A 22,589-nucleotide genomic window follows, 5' to 3' on the forward strand; every position below is an offset into this window, starting at 1 on the left:
ACTGACTATCAATAAAACTTAATGGGATTTGATCATTTGTGATTTATATATCGAATCACCCCGTAAATAATGCAGTTTTTTAATACTCCTTTCATTTTTTTAAATTAAGATGAAAAGCAGTTAAATAAATTTTAGATGTACTCTCCTTCACCCCTTGCCTTACGATTTAATTTCGTATGTGCATTTGTTAGAACTACTTATCGTTAATAACGCAGTAGTAAAAGAATACATTCTATGCTCTTCCTATGTCTAGATTTAATATAAATCATACAAATTGCTAACAAGAACAATGTTTCACTTAAACTTAATAAACTCAATGACATTTATGTTTGTTAAACCATATTAGAAATCTGCGCCTCGTGTCTGACAGGATATTGTAAGAGGTTAATTATCTATGGATAATCAATAAAAAAAGAGTTTAAGTTAAAATAAAATCTCGTTTACCTCAACGTTGAAAAGTAAAATAAATATTAAAAATTGACACTATTTATGAAATAACCCAATGCATAATACTACAGTATCAAACATTTATTTTACTTTTCAAGATTGAGGTAAACGAAATTTTATCTTACCTTAAACCTTCTTTCATAGATTATCTATAGATAATTAGGAAGATTATATTTACAATTTTTATAAAATTCTGTTCATCTTAACATAAAAAGGATAAAAGGAGTATTAAAAAACCGTGTGATTACTACTTTCCGTTTCATATCTTGACAACAAAGGCGATTCGACCCGCAACGTATCCAATGTTTTCTACTTAAAATGACTGCCCAAACAAGCTCGCAACATTTGCCGACTTAGATCTGGAACACCCTGTGCATACGAACGATACCATCGCTGGACCATAAATATTATTACGTTCTACGCTGTTTACGCGTTTATACGACCGCGTCCATTTTCCATCGCGGCACGCTCTCCAGACGAGAGATATTTACTACTGGCCGGCCTGGAAACGCGCGGACGGAATAATTAACGCGCGCGATTTCTTTGACGTGATCAAGCGGCGGTTCGCGGCTTGTCGCAGGGTATATCGCAATCGAAAGTGCTCCCGCTGCCGCTAATTCTCATTGCGCATGGTAATCGTATGCAGAGAAGGACGGCCGGGGCGAAGCGCGTTCGGCGAAAAGAGATCACAGAAGTTCCGTGGCACGACTGATGATGTCACGTGGAAAACGAGAATCACGAAAATATCGTGGCTGTGACCGTTTAACCCGTTCGAAACGAATTATACCCGTCCCTCTGCTTACGAGGAGTATCCGTCCCACGTGGATTCGCTGATGAGAATCCAATCATGTAAATAGAGTGTGTCAGTAGAAAAGAAAACGAAATATTGGAAGGAAAAGCTGGTGTAAATTTTAGAAATAAATATTTATTTCGCGTGAGTTAACAAAGAAATAATCATAACGATATTTCAGGAAACAAAGGTGAATTTTATTCGGTGTTACTAAATTTGGATCTCGTATAAACAGTACCGTGAAAATAGTGCTATAATGTACCGCGTAAAAAGGGGACAGTGTAAAAAGAGTGTCGCATAATGAAGGGACAAGTGTGCACGTTAAGTAATGGAGCCAGATGGATTGAGACGAACTCGATCACGGAGTAAATCGGATTAAAATAAGAATACAATGGATATTTTCCGTATGGCAAATTATATTTCTCATTTGTTTCTGATTTGTGAAAGGAAGATTTAAAAATTGTTTTTCGTTTTTTATTATTAATGCTAAAATATTTTTGTGTTCTGAATATATTATTAAATATTTTCGCAAATTCGAAAGTATAGTTGGAGAAGTAAGAAGGCAATTAAATTGAGAAAGACTAAACGTGATTGGAATGAAGAAGAACCGAAGAAAACAGCCGGGTTATAATTTCATAAGAAATTTGTTTCTTGTACATTAATAGTATATCACAGATGATTACTATTGTTTAAATTTGCAAACAATCATAATTTGTTACGGTAGGTAATAAAAGCTCATTCAGAAAGATTTTTGTAAGATAACAATGGATCGTTACTTTGAGCTCGAAAGGTTAAGGAAAATAAATACCACAGATTTTTAGGATTAAATGTAAATATGGTTTGCTATAATATTATATATCAAAATATATTATTAATTATCTTGGGGAAAAGTGGATCAAAGTCGAAAGAAATGAAACAGAAATTATTTATAACTCAGCCGAAGAAAATCGAATTTCTCTTTCGTACATCAATTTTTATTATACTTTAAATCAATTTCTACGGTTTACTGACATAGTCTATTTCTTGAAGTCTTGAAATACGTAAAATTAATAATTACCCTAATCGATTAAAACTTATATAACTATGTAAATTACGTAACCTAAGATACGCACGATATATTTAAATTTAAATATTTTTACTAAAGACTACCATTACTAAAGATATTACAGATACTATCGATAACAAATTACCATTAATAAAATTCAGTTCATTTCATTCATCTTATTGTTACTATCGCTTTTTATTAATCATTCCTTCAGACCACCACATTGCTATCTGCCGTACAAATCTACTCCAACCCTTTGCATTCGACTTTTAGTTGCCACATAACTTAGTAAATATACTAAAACTATAAAATTTGTATAATGCAGCAATATGTGAAATATTGAAATAAAATATTTATCTGAAAATAATTAAATGAGTGATTTCTCGAGTCAGTAGTATCCCTTTGCACTCGTATGTCATACTGTCGATGACAATACAAATTTGTTATAAAACGTTGGAAATTGCTTGAAAAAGTAGCACAGATTAAAATATTCTGAAAATTAAATCTTACCATAATAATAATAAATAAAATAAATATAAAACTTTGAATTCTACGTGCTGTGAACTACTTTCATTCATTTCCTTAAAAATAAATGCAAGTTTGCATCCAACAACACTGAAAATAAATCGAGTGCGAGAGGATAAAAGATATTACCTGTATATCATCAGGAATATTTCCAGTGAGAAGCTTCCGAGCGAAAAGGATTAATCCCCAACCGGCGAAAAAGTGAAAAATTTCATCGCGTTGTACAAGCGTATCGCGCCGGTTGCCATAATTTCTTTCCCCGGTTTGCTGTCCAGAGGCGAGCAAATACGAAATGACGAAACAACGCGGGTTTCGTCAGGCGAGTCCTGTGATCGATCGGCACCGGCGGCGCTAGACAAAGAAAAACGCATTACTGTGGGAACAATTCACCGAACGGGCAATCGTTACCCTACATAGAAACGTAACCTGCATTGTATATTCCTTAGCACGTTTACTTCACAGGCCCATTTATTATTTCATTAGAACGTGAATTATGCTGATTGCGCCGCTTTCACTGGAACCAACACTTTTACCATCGGGAGATTCAATTAACGGCTTGCCACTTTATCCCGAGTGCATTCGGAATTTTTTTTTTTAGTACTCAAAATTAATAACCTGGAATAATAATTTTGGTATTTCCCGTGGCTTTATTTTTTACATATTGTAATTGATTTGACTTTTTTTCTATAAATGTACTTTTTGTTACACATTGAAGTACTAAAAAGCATGAATAAAAAATTTGTCACATTATTAATTACATTTTGGAAATTAATTTACAATTTAAAAGTTAATTCATATTTTGAAAATCAGATCAATATTCTTTTTTATTCATCAACATTTTCATCTTTTTTATCTGCTTAAAATCTTTTGATATTTTATATTATCAGATTTTTTACTCTCTTAAAAATTTGATTGTGAATTTATCACTAATTAGTGTTTGTCCTTTTATATCATTTTTGGGGGGAACATAGATTATGTTATTTAGCGATATATTGTTCTATTTTACAAATATAAAAAATTGTATAATTAACCTAAATAATATACTTCATTATAAAGGGAAATTAATAATATGGCGGAGAAAATGTTCATTGCATTGGTCTGATATGTTTGAGGTATGTAGAATTTTCGTAATAATATGATTCATATTCGATTGATTTTGGCCAAGGTAATCAGCTACGCGTTTCTATTATACATATCTGCTTTAATTTATATTAGAATACTAATAATATCTAAGACGTATGAGTGATGCAATAAATGTTTCCAGTATTGACAACCCATAACACTGTAGTTGTGTTTCTGTACATTGCCAATGCGAATGCAAAACATAGTACAAGATAACGAGGTTGGATTCCAAAGACTATCAAACCTGGTAAAGCCAGTTTTTTTTATAATTATAATCATCTTCTGAACTAATATATTTATATTTTCTAATGCAAATAATAGAAAATGGATTTATTGTAATTTCAATTAACTAATAGTATACATATGATTAAATAAATTTTTTAAATAATTTCTCAACTAAATATTCTTATTTTCTTAATGATTTCAAAATAAAAAATCTGATATGTGTTAATTTTATGACGTCTGGTTATTTTAAGCTTAATAATTACCAAAACGTATTACATGTAAGTATATGGGCTATTATTATGAGGACAATGTAATTTCAATTCAAGAACAAAATTAAAGAAACAAACCACTTATATATAATTGAGTGTTAAATTTTTATTTTTTATTTATTAACTGTATAATCATTTAATTTGAAAATGGTGTAAGTCTATCTATTTCCAAGGAAAACAATATATTTCCTCAATTTTTTAATTGAGTTAGAATGAAATCGTTTTATACGTATTCCATGGAAATTACCTGTACTGGATACTTCCTGTGAATTTTCCGATTAACTTCTGACTAAGTTAATAAATTAACCGATTAAGATACAGCAGTTACTATGAAATGGTAACAAATTTCAAGAATAATTTATCTTAACCTAAAAATATGAACGAAAATATTGTTATCGAAAAATTCCATGTTTTACATCGTAGTCCTTCGATCAACATTAACGTTAAAGCATCGTTGTTCACCAGAAATAAACAAATCAATAAACTAAAAAATTAAGACACTGTTTCCATCTATTAAATTAATGTTTAGTTATCGAGAAATGGCCAGAAAATCGAAGCATGATTCATCCTGACCCAAGAATAAAAGCGGAAATGTCCCTCGCAGAAGGATTCCACGTAAAAGCATTGTCAATCGCCAACTGGAGCTCTTGTTGCATTATGTACTCGCAATTTACCGCAAATAAAAATTCGTAATCCAGCGGTGGCGAACAAAAACCGGAACGTGGAAGAACGAATGACGGTCGGCACAGCGATATGAAGCCGGAGCAGGATATATCCGCGCGAAATTATTGTGATAATAAGCGCTGCTGTTTCCTCGTGGCCGCAAAAAAAGGCACTAGAGGCAGAAAAACCTCGTTTCCTTGTCGAGCGAGACGAAGGTTGCGGGTCGCGCGAAAAACGTCAGTGGCAGGCAAATAAACGAAAATCCCGGAGAAAATCCACAAGGATATCTGTAACGAGCGTTTCACGTATGAAAAGTCCGAACACGTCAGCGTTATTAGCGGTCTTCTGAATCAGTGGCAAACAATCGAGAACGTCATTTCAAACGACTTGTGATTAGCTTCTTCCACGGGAAAAACTTTGGGTATTTTGTATTTTATTGTGGTTTGGCGTTGATGTATACTTTGTACAATGTCTAAGGTAAGTATTGTGTCCTATATACCGATAATTAGCCAGTTAAAGTTACATGGATATAAACATTTAACCCTTAACGGACCGGAAGTATTTCAACTTTACTTACCGTCAAAAAATATCGTGTTAATTGTAAATATTGCAACAATAACAATGATAAAAATAATCAAACGGTTTTTACCACCATATACGCGACATTGGACTCAATAAATACTTAAAAGTGCCTGGTCCGTTGGTCTGTTAAGGGTTAATATGTGTTACAAATAGTTTAATATAAAAATACTAGATATAGCAAGAAAAATACTAGTGAGAACATATAAACGAAAGAAAGAGTATAGAAACATTGTATTTTAATTGTCAGAATTCAGCATCTGAGATGTTAAAAATAAAAGAAAATAAATTATTACAGATAAATTTCGAAAATAAGAGAAAATTTTTCTTACAATATTTTAATATACATATATGTTTATATTTTATATTCATAATATATATTTACATTTATAATATATAAATTTATAATACGGATATGTTGTTCTTAGAATCTTAGCTCTAATTATCACAGCAGAAAATATATTAATTACGAAACAATGTACACTGTATATACCTATAAAGCAGTTTTAACGAACATCATTAAATAATTCTGCGGTTTTAATTACTCACAGTTGAACCAAACTATCTTTACAATCCTCGATATTAAATTATCATCAGCATGTTACGTAACTAGTAATTAGACCAGAACAGTTAAGCGAACATTGATGGATCAATCTGAACAGATACGTCGTTTCACGATCGAAGAATATAATCTGGAAGCGCTCGAATTATTTAGTATCATTGGTGAACGACCCAATGATCGGGTTCAGTGAAGAGTATGGCTGAAAGGCGAGCATTAAAAATCCATTAATGTCAAACGAGTTTATGCGGTTCAGCCACCTCTGGTCACTTCTATCGAGCCAATCGAGCGTCTGCAATAACGAAAGTGGAGCATCGGTGAACGAAACGGCGTTTCTTTCGAAATCGGATGGAAGAAGAGTCAGGGCCGAGGAAAATCTCTGTTACCGCGTGAAAGGATATCGCAGGAATCCGATTCGACCGTAAAACAATTAATCCGTTAGGATAGCCAACCGGAAAGGGTGGCAGAGCTACGGGACTGAGTGGGAGGGCTGTGAGGAAAGGGAAACAGAGCATCGGTTCTGCCGCAAGTACTGTCAGCTACGGTGTGTCCGTGTTTAACCGTTTTGCTGTACTCGTTTTTACTATAAGTGATATCAGTGGTTTTTTAATGGAATTTTTAGAGAAAAATATTGAAGAAATGATTATTTGTATAATAGTTATATCACTTTATTGCTTTTGTTACCTTCAAATAATTTTTTACTCGTGCGCATAGCTTTGTTTCTGAAAAGTTATTATTTGAGTAAAATATTGAAGAATGATTATATAAATGATGCATCATGTTATTTTTTGTTTGTATTGTATGTACAGGGTATTAACGACAATGTTGTTAATAATATTAATCGTTATTAATTATTAATATTAGTAACTGTGATTACTGAATACAATGTTGTTAATCAATCAGTTATCAGTATTAGTAATTGCAATATCAGTACGAAATTACTCCAAGAACATTTTACAAGACGTTTTCTCGTCTCGAGAGCTCAGGAATAGTAATTACAACACTGTAACTCCGAGCCATTCAATTACTATTAAATCAATTCTAGAAGAAAATAATAGCACTGTATAATGATGATATTTGTGGATATAACCTCCAATAGAATATGTCATGTTTATTTAGTTGGTTTATTGTTTTTTCTTAATGTACGTGTACGAATGAACGTCCTTATGAATAGAACCAACACAAATAAATCAATGAACTATATGCTATTTTGAGTCACTGATGAGAATGCTAGTGGGACGTCACAAGGACAACGGGAATGTTTCGCTGATTGTCTTGTTTATAGTTTTCACTGGTTATATGTTACCGGATCGATGAATAGTTCATTAGTATCAAAAATGGGATGAGAAAGATGCAGATTAAACCTGCATTCCTCAGCCTAAATGATTCTGCAACAATACTATACATCTCGGACAAGAAAACTAGCGGGATGGAACAAAGGTAAGGTGAGATTTTCGTAACATATTTTATTCATAGTTTCCATTGGTTACATACAACCGTGTTAATGAATACCAAATTACTATCAAAAACGAGACGAAAAAAGATAAAAACTGAGACCACTTAGACCTATTCTTCTCAGCCCAACCATCAAGTGATCCTCCAACAATACCATGCATTTCAGCTGAGAAAGCTACCAGAATGGCACAGGACAAGATGAGTTTCTCGTTACATATTTTGTTTATTATTCCGATTGTATGAAACCCTATTGACAAATAGCAAATTATGTAGTATCGAAAATGGAATGAGGACAGACGAAATATTACTGCTTAGACCTACTACATCCTTCAGCCTTGCCATCAAGTAATCCTCCAACAGTACTATGCATCTCGAAAAATGACACAGTTATGAGTTTTTCGTTACATATTTTGTACATAGTTTTAATTATACGCAACTACATTGATGACTAGCATTTCAACATCGAAAATGGAATGAGACCGGATGAAAAATTACGACTTGAATCTACACCCCTTAGCCTAGCCATCAGGTGATCCCCTAACGGTATTATGTATTTCGGAAGAAAAATGACATACATATGATTTTTCCGTTAGATATTTTGTAACCCCATTAGCAAATGCGAATAAAAAACACAGTACATAACAACATATGGAAACTAACCAATCAGACCTACATTCTTTTCGCTGGTATTCTCGTTATAGACGCAGAATAGAGTACTAGGACGCCGTCGACGGCGACATCGTCGGTTCTCCCGTGGCCGAGCGTTGCGTAACCAGCCGCGGCTGTGAACGGCGGAACAGGGACGAAAGTTATCCGCACGCCTACATAGCCCGGGGCTGTCATGAAGCCGGGCCGCGAGAAGGAACCGTGGCCGGATCGGTGTTGCCCCAACCCAGGCTACAGCTGTGCGCTCTATCCCGGCCTCTCGAGGGCTTGGCGCATAGCCACTGAACTACCGGCGCGGCGTGCTCGCGCTGTTAAAGATCTCTTTCTCTATCTCTCTCTTTTTCCCTCCGTCGACGGTATGCTTCCGCGAGAAATTCGTGATTTGTATTTAATATGACGCGATACGGGCAGCGCGCGGTCGCTGCAGTTCCACCGGATCATGCTCGGATAGCTGTACGGATTAATTCTGCGAAACCGCGCCGCGCCGCCGGAGATTGTTAACGGGGAGCGCGGGCATTGTGCACGATTAAACGGGATCCGTGTAGGTTATAGATCAATTAAATGGAGATTAATGATTTACATGAGCACTCGGTACACGACCGGATGGAATTTCAATGTTGGCATCGGGGATTTTAGGACCTTCGTGCGAAGGAGTTTCTTTTTCCGTCTTTACTCTTAGGCGTAGCGAAATGTTCCGATTTCTCAGTCGAATTGAAGGTTTGTTGGAAATAATGTGGTAATGTTTTATTATTGGAATGATCGTTATTGTTGTTTAGCACGTTCTGAGATGTTTTCGAAGCATAGGAATATCATTGGGATGGATGTTTGGGGGATTTGATGAAATGAATTTATGTAGTCAACTGAAACTCGTTGGAAAGGAGTTTTTATTGTCCTTATTGAAATTTACCTGTAACGTGAATAGATATTGAGTTAGGTAGATATTGATAGATTTTGAGTTAACGATTAAAATTTTTATATTACACTTTTTGAAGAAGGAAAGAGTATATTAGTAGCATTTATATTTGGTAAAGCGATTAAGATTGTCTAATGAAATCTGTAATTTACTTTAACACATTGGGTATTGAATCAACATTCATAAAAATCTCTCTAGATCTAAGTTATTTGTTGAACAAAACTGAGGTGAGAAAGTTAAGAATTATTATAATTGTTTTCCTTATCAAACGTATTATAAAATGTTAAACGTGAGTCGTTTCTTTTGTTTAAAAGATTAAAAAGAATTTACATTTTTTTAGTAATAAAGGTGATAAAAATGTAAATTCTTATCTTACGCAGGTGGGTGGGTTGCTTAGATTAGGAAATTACTACTTCTGGAGTTAAATATTCGCATACTATTTAACTGAGAAAATTTTGTTCCGCTGTTTAACGTTTTATGTAATCAGAATGTTCGTTATTATACAGGGTGTGGCGGTAACGGTTTTTCTAAAATTTGCATGAACTGATTCCACGCACGAAAATAGAAGATATTGTAGAATACATGTATCGTTTTCTTTGCAAGGTTAAAATATGAAAAATAGACAAAATATCCAAACTGCGATGTTTTTTATCGTGTTTATTAGAAAAACTTATTTTTAGTCGTAATTTTAATTTAATTTATTTACATTTTTTCTACAATTTATTCTATTGTTCCTAGAAATATTGATGTTCGTTCATATAAATCTAAGAAATTAGAAGTTTACCAATAGACAATTAGGATAGATATTAATTCATTTAAAATCGACAGAAACCTTTACCAAATAATGTTTGTAAAATTCAATATGAGTTAATTTGACACGTTTTGTGAACCTAACATTACAATTTTGAATTGATTGATAATTTTCACTAAAAGTTCCATTTTTCCTAATAATCTTCCATAAATCTGAATTCCCATAAAAATCCGCATTTTAATCCCAAGAAATCATTTCTTCAATAGTTCTCCTAAAAATTTGATTTTCTATAAACATCCACAATCAAATCACAAAAAAACCATTCTCTGTAAAATTTCCATTTTTCCAACAGCTTTCCTCAAAACCAAAATTTCCACAAGGCTCCGCAGTCTAGCGACAATGCAGACATTAAGACGCCATATTCAATCCTACTTACTTATATACCCACGGCTGCCCGCAGCTAACCGATTGAAGATTTCTTATTTTTTCAGCGACAGCCCCGCGACGTATACAAATAGTCCGCGCGCGCCCGGTGATAAATTCGCGTCGGAGCAGAAATTTCGCGTGTCGCGATTGAGAAATCGCGCGAGAGCCGGGTAAAATCCGTACCGTTAAAAAACGATCCGCCGCGCGAGCGACTTTATAAAGGCGGACGTTCTTACGCGATACGGCGTCGTAATCGTCGCGATTAATCCCGGGTTCCACGTTAATTTATCAAGACCGCGTCGCGCAACGCGGTCGCGATACATCGAACACGCATCAGCCTGCTGCCGATAAACGCGCAATAAAATCGGACATTCGATTCGGAAACGCGTTTACGATGTGTCGATGTTATTTTCCATCGCGTACCCACGTTCTGTATTCCCGCTAATTCTATTGACAGTAAAACGATTGGACCAATATGGTTGCGGGGACGCGTAAAACTTACCGATAACTCTGACACCTCGTTACCGGAGCGCGCGCGTTTATGCGAATTCCTAGTTTCATTGGCGATTTTGCAAAAATATCGGTTGCAACATTTGTAGAGCCTATGAGAGCTGATTAGGTTTGACACAGTGCAGAGATTGTATTACTTTTAGAAGATTCTTGTTCCGATGCGTTTTACGAGCGTCGTAAAGAATGATTTAGTGAAACAATTGTTTGGTAGTTTCTTTTCTGGTGACTAGGATACTGTGTGTAAGAAGGGCTTGTTGTGAAATAAGCGTTTCAGGTATGCAAGTGTTTTTAATGAAATTGATTATTGAGTTTGAAATATCGTAACTTACACATGGAAAAGGGTTAATTTTGAATTTTAGGGTAATATTTTTTAGAATTTAATACTTTTCTATTGTGCACAACTGCCAATAGAATGTAACATTATTTTTATAATATTTCTATATGATTTGTTTTTTCTTTTTAATTTGCAGACATTATTTCGATGTAACTGATGTTGTATGGATCAAAAGGGGTTCAATTTACTTCTTTATTATTCTGTGATTCCTGTTTTCGTTTGACATTCGATTGTGAAGATTTATTATTAGATCCATAAGCATAAATGTGTCAACCACATTTAAGTGACACAGCGGCGAAAGTGTTGAATGAGGTTGGTAGCATCAATCATCCGGTGTATATCATTGTCAATCCTTCAAGTTGTTAGTATGTTAAGTCAATTGTGTATCACTGTTGATACTTGGTACATGACAAAGCACTATGTGTACAGTATAATTAATGATTGAGGCTTGTTTCTTATACAATTTTTGTTCGTCCAATCTTCACGCCTTTCTCATTCTTTTTCTTTTAATTCAGGAAAGAAATAATGAATTATTTGTATATCCTTATCGTATCATTTCCTTAGTAACGATGGTTTTCAATATACCGTTTATTATGAAAGTGGTGATTCTTTTTCTGTCTTGAAATACTTAGGGGTTTATATTTTAATTGATTAACAAGTTCTAGTAAAGCCTCTTGACTTTTCCTATCTGTGTATGTACATTATCATTTAAAATTGTAATACGATATAATATGCAATACTTAAAACATTAATAACTCTTTTACTTCATATTTGTTACATTAAAAATGTTTTACAACAAACAAATCTCTTGTATACCACACGAAGTAAATACATCAGTTTTGACAGACTTGATTTTTATATATAATTCTGTTCAATTACCTAACAACAATGCAGTACCAGTAATAATATTATTTCAACCTTATAGTTACTACAACCATTAATATATTCTTTCTTCGATTTTTATTAATGGTTATCACAGTTTCAATATCCAGTCAATTATCAAAATAATATTAAATTAACGAAAAAGCCTCGTATTTCCAAATCGTCGAATAAAAACTTCTGCAAGTCAAATCAAAGTCTATCTAATACTACTACCAATCTACCTATGCTATTCATCTTTAAATTTCCTCATTTCCAATGCTTATCCTTGCATTACAATACAAAACACCGCACAGAAAAACGCAAAGACAGTTCAACCCAATGAAACACTGTACATTATCACATCGCCGAAAAAGGACACAAAATAGCGTCCCTAAATGCCTATCAGCAACAGCACCAGCAAACGAAATAAAGATCGCCATTTTTAGAATACCCGTTTCCATTTTCGAGCCGCAAAAAGGTGCAGTTTCGCATGGCACAATCTAATAATTGAATTTTGCCGTGCCGCCGAACGTGTTAATGCCGCGCCGCAAGGAACAGACGAAATGCTTCCCCCGATGAAGTTTTTCTTTTCGTTCGAGGAGATTACGATCGGTATACGGTCGCCGCGGAGCACGGATTACGAAGGCTGCGTGATCTTTCCGATTCTTACACACGTACCCTAGGCACGGGGGCCACGCTCGTGCACGTAACCGCTTTACACGGCCGCTCCGTGCGGCCAACAATCGTTAAGGTACGCGTGTATGGGTGGCCGGGAGACCTGGTTGCTAAGGATAGACTGTCTTTGTGGCTGCTGACCGTTCCACGAAACTAGCGAGGCGATTTAATCATTATCGGCAATCTAGCCGAGCGGGCAAAAAGAAAAATCTGGGTCAGACGCTCGCAGCTCGCGGGATCGGACCCCGGACACTTCTCTTTCAGTGCTCTCGATTGAAACGCTGAAACGTTTTACAATTCGCTTCGTCCCGGCATGGCGATGGAAAAAAACTTGGGTCGAAAGAAACGGAAATTCGTTGAATCTCTTGCGCTGGAAAGACGTACCACGTACGTTCAGATGTTTTTGTTTCGAAGTTGCCAATGATGTTATCACTAAAACTACCGGACGCGTTGAATTGACCCACTTCAGAAGTTTGATTTTGCAAGTATTCGAACCGTGAAGGCGTATTTGCGAGAGATTTGAAATAAAATTTGTGTATTCGTATAAATGCAAGGATAGGAGGCCCTTCGAAACTTAAGAAACGTATCGTTCTAATTTTTATGCAAAATTGGAGATGAGTCACTCTGATCTTTTCAGATAGTCTATAAAAGGGTTAATCCTTAACGTCTTAAATCGATTTATTCGTTTAAATAGTTCTCCTAAAGAAATTATAATATATAAATTCGTATTCGTAGTGTATTGATTAATTCTTAGGTTTTTCTCAGGTAATAATTAAAAAAGAAAATTATGTGGTATTTAGATTTTAATCTCTTGATTTATAATATTGAGTCAATCTTATGTTAAAGGTTTTTCATTTCTGAATGTTTAATATTTATAGTAATAATTTCTTCCTTTTGGTAGCGAATTGTTAAACCTCATCAAGGAGAAATCATATGGTAAGGGGTTAAGTTAATAGAATTCAATTTAAAATACTACTATTACATGCATTTATTGTACTAACGATTCTGCACCATGTTTATGATACTTAATTTGCATTACTTAAATAGTTCTGAAATATTTCGAACAATATAAACAATTTTTAAATAGCCATTTTCGGTCAGATTGATCATCATAGTACAGGAAGGATAATAAAATACACTTATTACAATTACCATTATGTTATAATTGTTATAGTAACGATTATAACGGTATTTTAATATGAAACAATAAAATATAGCGATGCCGAAGAAAATGAAAATGAGAACACTTATAATCATTTGTGCAGATCATATTATGCATATCAATTAACCATAATCTTAATGGTTAGATTGAAAATGCTCCTCTATTTATATGAGTTTCTAATACTAATCATATCCATGCAAATTATAGCTCATAACAGTAATGAAAAATACAAAATATAAGAAAAAACATAATCCCACAAAAATTAGCGTCTTAATTTCGCACTCGGAATTTATAATTTCTGTCAGAATTTCGACAGTTTTTCCTTAACTTCCAAAAAAAGATCCCAACAAGTTAGAGCAATCATCTCAAATGACAAAACGAATCTTCACATTCATACATAATAAAAAGGAGCAGGTGCACGTTACAGAATAAAATTCGAATTTGCAGTATCAGCGAATTTACATTTCACGATTCATTAATGTTACGAAGCAAGTTTACATCTCACGATTTACCCATTGCAATCGATAATTCTCAATGCTCGAATCGCATAGTACTCAAATTACCCGAAAACGCGGCCAAAATAGAAAACGAAGTTCTCAGTTCACATAATCGAATTATTGACATCAGTACATGAAATATCTGCGTATAATTCCTGGTCACGTTTAACCCTTAAACGCTACAATCTACCGAACTATTCAAATCTCCTACTTATACGCATTTTTCATCATGCATGATTCATAGTACTAAAGCTTCATGTACTTTTCAATTACGTTATAACGCACAATCATTGAAATTATAAATAGTTCACGTTTTCATTCACGTTTTATCATTGATTTATTCACCAGCAGTCCAAGAAATCGATTGCGGACTTAAGGATTAACGTTCCAACATCAACCCCCTTAAATATACTCCACTTTAAAGTTGGCAATCAGAATCCAAGAAGCTATTTCGAAATTAATTTACAGATTACCAAGTTATCTTATCATATGCATCGTACCAGTTTGTTCTGCCTCGCGGAATACAACATCGACTCCAGTTTCCTCGAGTAATCGCGATCCCTAAACAGACGTAACGAGGAAAAAGCGGGCGAAGAGCGAGCAGAAAGATGTTTCGCGCGTTTTTCCGTCAGCCGATCCGCAGACCATCGCGGCAACGTTTACTGCCTCCTAAACCCCGAATGAGCGCAGGAACGAGCGAGCTGCGGTGTAATTAAATGTGAAATATAGAGGGAAAAAATCTATTCGAGGGCCCATAAACCATGTTTACCGTTGCGATGCAAGATTAATCGACTCGCGTTAAACGTTTTCACCCGCGGTCCCACGCAGAAACGCGGAATACGCGCCGGTTTTACGGTTGCTTTAATAATCGTTTATAATAATTAGCGTACACGGTCCCGGGGTTTTTGCTAATGAAATTTTTCATACGTCGCCCGTCCGGCCCACGATTCCGCGTAAACAATTAGCATTTTAAATGGGGTTCGCGCTCGACCGGCGTATCATTCTTTTCTCTCGGCCCGATGCCTCGCGGTGGCCAATAAATATTTATTAACGTTTCGGTGCTGTCCGATCGACCGACCGTCCAAAGGAATGAGAAGGAACGAACAAGAACTAAAAGTAAAAAAGGAACAGGAAAGAACGGAGCCGCGAGGAAAAAGGAATAAAGAGGCTCGTGAGTTACGCCGTGTATGACGAGGCGTGTGTAGTAGAACGCCGCGGCGGAGGTGTGCTAGTGCGGAAACTGTTGCACAAAGCGGCGGTTGCATTCGTCCGCGGCGAAATTGCGCCGCCGCCGTTCTTGAAATGCTCCGCCGGCGGACTTTACGTCGCTCGGATAATTGCGGTTATTTCGAAATCAATATTTAGGAGCGCGGACTCGGGCTGCGCTCTCGGGACGCGATCGTCGCGTTGCCATCGATGCACGGCTGCTCACTTGCTAAGGCGAACAGTGGTCTAAAAATTCATTTTTCTTGTCCAAAATTAATTTTTTCAAGTTTAATTATTTAATTAAAGTTAATTTATGTCCATTTAATATTAATTACGTTTAATTATTTTGGAAATATTTTTGTCTGTATAAAGTAAGGATACTGTAAAACTCAGAAATCCAAAATGTTATCCGTTTCAGATGGTCGTGTGATCGAGTATAACGTGTTAAAGCGAAAATTCTAATATTTAAAATGAAACTAATTTCTCCAAATATTTAATGTAGGTTACTGAATAACAGGTTTTGAAGACACTTATATGAGTGATGATAATTATATCGTGATTATTCAATGACGTTGTAAGCATTTATTAATTTATGTGAAAACAATGTAATGGTTATAACAATTTGAACTTTGGGAAGGGTTTTAAAGAAATGCTAGCGACTGCTAGATATGAAGATACTTTTATATGAAAATATAAGCATTACAGAGGAAGAATATGTAAATTTTAAGTGCCACCATCTGCCACTTTTCCCATATTTAGATAACTTTGAATTGGAAAACCTAGAATAATTTTAGTGGAATATTTTGTATTTTATGATTTATATTTTATGTTTTGTATTATATATTCTTATTTCTTGGTTATTTCTTATTTATATTATTTATAATAATCACAGAAACTAAAATATACAATACAAAGATTCTTTCAATTTCAGCCGTGCAAAACGAATTTCTATATCACGGATGCACGATACTGAATCCGCCATCTGGAATTTTAAATTTTTGGTGCTAGATTCGTCATCACTGACACCAAAATCCTCTAATTACGAATTTTCATAAAATTTGCATGACTTTTGAATTTTGGCCACAAAAAACGGACTTCCAGACAACTGTGCGTTGCCATTGTTGCGCGGCTGCTCGTCTGCCCAGGCGTTCAAGTTACCGAACGAACGTAGGGCGCATCACTCGCGCCCGCACCACAGCGGCATAAGTGAGCATTGTATAATTGCAAAACTCAACGGGATCAGGTTACAATTATGAAGAAGTAAAACCAAATCCACCCCAAGAAACGAAAAATTTAGCATGGCGGATGTATGAAAAGACAACGCGTTTGACGAGTATACACGTCGTCTTAAAAGTAAAATGATACTAATTCTTTGAACTATAAATTATTTATCTTTTTAGATAAACATATCATTCTTCTTCGATTTGCTTTAACTTTTCGTTTGAATATATTATAGGTGTATTTGGCATATGTTAGACGAGTATTCACTTCATTATTTGACTTTATTGCGAGCATTATCAGAGATTTCTGAAATTAAATGTCACAGTTAACAGGTTAAAGGCTCTCGATAAGCTTAAGACTTTTAACTCAAAAATTAAATCTTTTTATTTCTAACTTTTGATGGATGCAACTTTCACCATCGAGTTTGTTATGTTTTTTTTTTAAATAAAATGACATCAAACGCGACAGAATTTCGATTGTAATCATTATACTTGTATTAAAAATAGAATTGGCAGTGACAGCCATCTATAGATTCGATTGAATAAAACTATAATCAGTTAAAACGAAAAACTGAGCTCAATGTCCATGACAATATTTATAAAACAAGTTAACCTAGTTGCCCATTATAACTTACATAATAAGCGATTGAAATTTCGAGTATAGAAAAGGACTGTGAATAGAAAAGAAAGAGACGTTGAAATCGTCGAGTTCAACAATACTCAAATCATATTACACCCTTCAACCGCCGTCGGTTGTCGAGTGCTATGTTGTATTAAAAGGAATCTGATGGGGATATAGTGGAGATGAAGACGTTGCAATTATGAAGAAGTTCTCGATGTTGCAATTATCCAGTGTTCACTGTAGTAGATCAACGTTTCTTAACTCGTTGTCCAATAATTTCTTTCACAACTGTGTTTGATGAAAGTACTTTATCGTTAATAATGTAGTAGAAAAAAAAGTTAAAATTAATGCTAGTTAAAGTTATGGAACCTGTTATAATCTGAGATTATTTGACACTACTTTGCATTTCATAATGAAAGTAACATTCCTTTCAATGATAATTTTACTTTATAAAATCAAATGCTTGAAGAGGAGACGGATTATTAATGCATTGGCGGTGTAATATCTAAATTTTTCTCGGGATAATTACATGATCGATAGAATAGGTTGTGGTATATTAACCAGAGAAAAAAATCGCTGCGAAAATAAAAAAGAGTCAAAGCAATGTTAATAAAAACTTGAAATTCGAATGACTTTATTGGAAATAGGAAATAATTAACTGCTATTTTTTCAATTCAATTTCCTTTCGCGAACGGTGAATATTAGAAGTGATACCGAACTTTTTGATTGGTAGTGTGCATTAAATTCTTAAGTTACAGTTGTTTCGAAAAGTATGAACGTTTGAATGACCAGTAATATCCGGCATAGCGATTAATATTTCTACACTTAATGATAATTGATAGAACTTGTAATAGGTTACAGAATATTTTTTCGATTCCTGTTTCTATAATTAATCCGCAAAAATCTACGTTTGCTTACACATCCGCGGCAATTAGCGAACCAGTGACAGTATGGAGATTTACTATTTATGATGTTATGTTTCTTACGTATTATCGTTCAAAAGTTCAAAAATATTATTGTTTGGAAATTTGGATTGTTTAATGAAAGAAAAGTGATTGTAGGAACTTTTGTGTAATATTTTGTACTGGTGCATGTGGCTACAGAAAAAATTCTAAGATTGCAATTATAAATCTGTATTTATTAAAAAGTATCGTATTAGGCTGCTTTATGCCTGTTTTATTCAAATAACTTCCCCTATTCTTAATAAGGATTTTATAATGAAAAATTAATTAACAAACAGAAATGCGGAGTATTATTGAGTTTATGGTGCAGTAAAATTATAACAAATAGGAAATACTATGATCTGTAAAACCTCTCGAAGCATCTGAATTGAAAAAAAAGAATAAAAAATACTGTTTGTAATATTATATATCTAGTAAGTATTATTTCCTGCGATCAGCACATAACTTTTGTCTTAGCAAATTATAAATATTATTAACACTTTCTCATGAGGTTTCTTTTGTAGGTCCTTTCATCAGATTTATTTTAATAATAATGTAGTTCATTAGATGAACAAAAGAATTTTATGCTCATCACAAAGCTACATCTCATCTACAGAGTAAATATTATTAATATAAAGGTAATATTTAAATTCAGTTAAGAAAAAATTACAATATCATATTTTAAATAATTAAAATCAGAAAGATTATCAAATATTGATTAATTAACATTTGAAAAATTACAATATCAAATATTGAATAAACAAAATGAACAAAATTATATCAAATTTTATTTAAAATCTTTACTACAAATCATCGTTATCATAAATAAAATAGTTACAAAAGTAAAAATAATAATCTCCTACCATCAGTACAATTCACAGCGATTAGTGAATTCAACCCCGCGAACAATTATATACGAAACTCCACTTTCTCCTATTTTCAAGACGTGCGGGTCACGCTTCTAAAATTTCATCAATTATTTCCGTTACACCCCGCGAGATCTCTCGGCCGCCGGTAAGTTGTAATTATCGACAGCGATTTACATACACAGGCCTCTCTCGTTTAGTCGGCAACAACGCAAGGTTGTCGAAACTTTTCTATGTGTTTCTTTAATTGACTCGCGTGGGATTAATCGAACGTAGCCGTGGGGTAAAAGCATCGGCCCACGCTTTCTTTTCTCATTACGCGAACGGCGCTCGCCTATTATAAGGCGCTGCCGCGCGCAATTGATTATTCGCACACTTTATTACGCTCGTCGCGGCGGCCTATTTAATGATTACACTCCGCGGAGACGTATATTGGAAGTTAACATTAAGATAGGCGCACCGCGGAATGCCGACGACTCGGAATTCTCCCTGGCCGAACATGGCCGCGATTATTTTCCGGTTAACGTTCGAGATAAAGATGGTTTTCCCTTGAGAGAATAACGATTCGCTTTCAATTATGACGATACCCGGGCAAAAACGGCCGTGCTCTGGAATTATTCAAATAATTTTCACTGATTTTACAGCTCGAACAACGCGGCTCTTATTCCGGTTTTATTGCGAGTATTAAAACGAAGATTGAATATAAGCAGCGCGCAATGTACATCGTTCCAGATGTTATAAATATTTCTAATGCGAACGAAAAGTTAAAAATGCGTCTCGTTTCGAATTAACGCAGATGAATTATTGTAGGATTAAATTGTTCGTTCTTTGACTTCATTGAATGCTTCTTAGTTATGGAGATTAACTCTTTGCGGACGAGGATTGTTCAAAGTATACGAAACCTTTTGTAGATTCTATGGAGGAAACTATGTACTGATATCTTGCTGTTTGAGTAGTTAACACTAAAACTATCAGTCATAATGACTGGTTTCCTTGTTTCGCAAAGATTGATACCTTAGAAGTATTGAATATTTGAAATGATTTCGAAAATAAATAATTTCACTTGAGTACTCTAATTAATGCCTGAAGGCACTGAAAATAATCATATTAAATGCTAAATAGTTGTAGTGTTAAATTATTTGTTTGCAACTTGATATTACAAACATGAAAGTTTGATCTCGGAAAAATTTCGTCCGTAAAGAGTTGAAGGATATCGTCTTCCGGTGAATTTTTGTTTGTGGCTTAAAAGATTCGTCCAAATAGTGCGAATTTTGCTTATGATTTAGAAGATTCGAACAAATACCTTGAATCACCATGAATCGCGAGTCCTTCAGTTCATGTTTGGGGTTGTTGTCAAGTATTGATGAATGAAGTACGAAGTTCCATTTAAGAAAACGTAGAGCTTCCACCTGAAACAAAAATAATTTCGTAATTTAATAAACGATTGTACATTTTATAGAATTTCGTTATTTTTTAAATTTGGTTTGATTAGGTGTGAATAGATTGGTAACTCTTTATTAGTAACTTTTTATGTTCTCTAGATATTTGGAATATTATTAAAAGAATAGACACGAACATTACTAACGATTTTCTTATATCTTTTTCAACTAATATCTTCAAAAACTTAATGGCTACATAAATAAACCTTAAAAGTACTTGAATAATGACTACATGAATAAACCTTAAAGGTACTTAAGAATTTGTTAGAAAAGAACTGAATTGTTAGATTTCATAAACATTCATTTAAAGAATATTTCACTTCGATTTACACGAAAGAAATAATAAGAATTTGTTTTACTTATTATTTCAAAACATGTTGAATGCATTTAGTTCTTACAAAATATGTTGTAATTCTTAATATCATTTCTTTTCTTCGAATAATATCTTACATATCTTAAAATTTTGTTCTAAGTTCAATTAGATCACTATAAAATTCATTGTAGTAATTTCCAGAAAATGCACGACGTCTAGTATTCAAAACTTTAGAATCACTTCTAATATTGTCGGCTTGCGAAAGGAAATAGAGTAGAAAAGCACACATTTATGTCTTATTGCATTTTATTCTTGAACCCGTAGACTATGAACTACTTTACGGATCATGGGATTTTCTCGTTTGAAATTATTTTACCGTATCGTATAAGGGCTATAACGCGCTGTACCCTCGTTGGGTAATTACTTTCCCATGATAAAATTCTCATTAAGAAAAGGGGAAGTGGTTTCAAGGAAAAGAACATAAAAGAGCCTGAAGCAATAATTGGAAATAAATGTGGACTAATAATTGCAATTTTATCATTTTTCTGTAGCTACGTGTAACTTGAAATATTGCATTCCATGTTTCCTTCTTATGAAATAAGTGATCCGAAACTTTTGGCCGGCAGTGTTTATACTAAACTTGGAATGTAGTTTGTTTAAAAGCTTCTCGGCTTAGTTTCTACTCATTAAAATACTTTTAATGATATTATTTCTCATATAATAACGTTGTTTCAATTCATTCTCAAGATCGAGAATTCAGGATCGGCCTTAATAATAATTCTTATTCTAAATTGTATTGTTGAATTATTGTATTGGAGACACTTTTGTTACAAATAAACATACTTATAAAAGGAAACTGTTCTTTGAAGTTCACGAAATGCTCCACTTATTTGTAAAAAAAGTTGTTGAATACGACATTTGTTTCTATTCAAGGTTACATAATATTAGGTGCGCCGATGAATAATTCATTAATATTTTTTATAAGGTGGTAAGAGTCAACATTTAGCGTGTTTTTCCATCTTAAAACAGCAACGATCAATATTAATATTAGTAATAATATTAAAGAAAACATGTATTTTTAATTTTCCGAGAAAGAAGTTTAAGAAAAAACGAGAATAAATTAAGTCTTCTCACTAATTCAACAATTTCACCAACACTTCTTTCATTTAGCAACATATTTTAACACTCAAACGAATTGAAGCACAAAATTCGAAATTAGAGAAATCCCCGTACAACACGGAACGAAATAAGAGTTTCTAAGTGCGCAAGATATCTTATTGGAAATATTTCATTTGATCGTGCATTTCGTATCAGATTTGCCTGCAATGTTTCGAAATTTATTAGAATTTGAAATCCTGGTTTGTTCGTGGAGTATTAAGTACATTCTAAAACTTTGTGTCTTTTTACTATATTATACATCGATTAAAATCTCTTTTAGAAATCGTAATTACATTATTCAAACTTTCAGAACCCAACTCCCTTGTTTGCACTAGTTCTTTGTTTCGTAT

The 22,589-nt window shown here is 34.0% G+C and overlaps 1 long non-coding RNA gene across 1 annotated transcript in view; it reads right to left on the reverse strand.

Moving 5' to 3' along the window:
• Positions 1-22,589, reverse strand: part of LOC116426200 (uncharacterized) — a 187,155-nt gene that overhangs the window by 79,623 nt on the left and 84,943 nt on the right. The window contains exon 2 of the long non-coding RNA XR_004234855.2: positions 20,633-20,738. This is a non-coding gene — a long non-coding RNA (uncharacterized LOC116426200). The remainder of the gene's footprint in view (positions 1-20,632; positions 20,739-22,589) is intronic.

This window comes from Nomia melanderi, chromosome 12 (genome assembly GCF_051020985.1).
Source record: "Nomia melanderi isolate GNS246 chromosome 12, iyNomMela1, whole genome shotgun sequence".
NCBI classification, from domain to species: Eukaryota; Metazoa; Arthropoda; class Insecta; order Hymenoptera; family Halictidae; genus Nomia; species Nomia melanderi.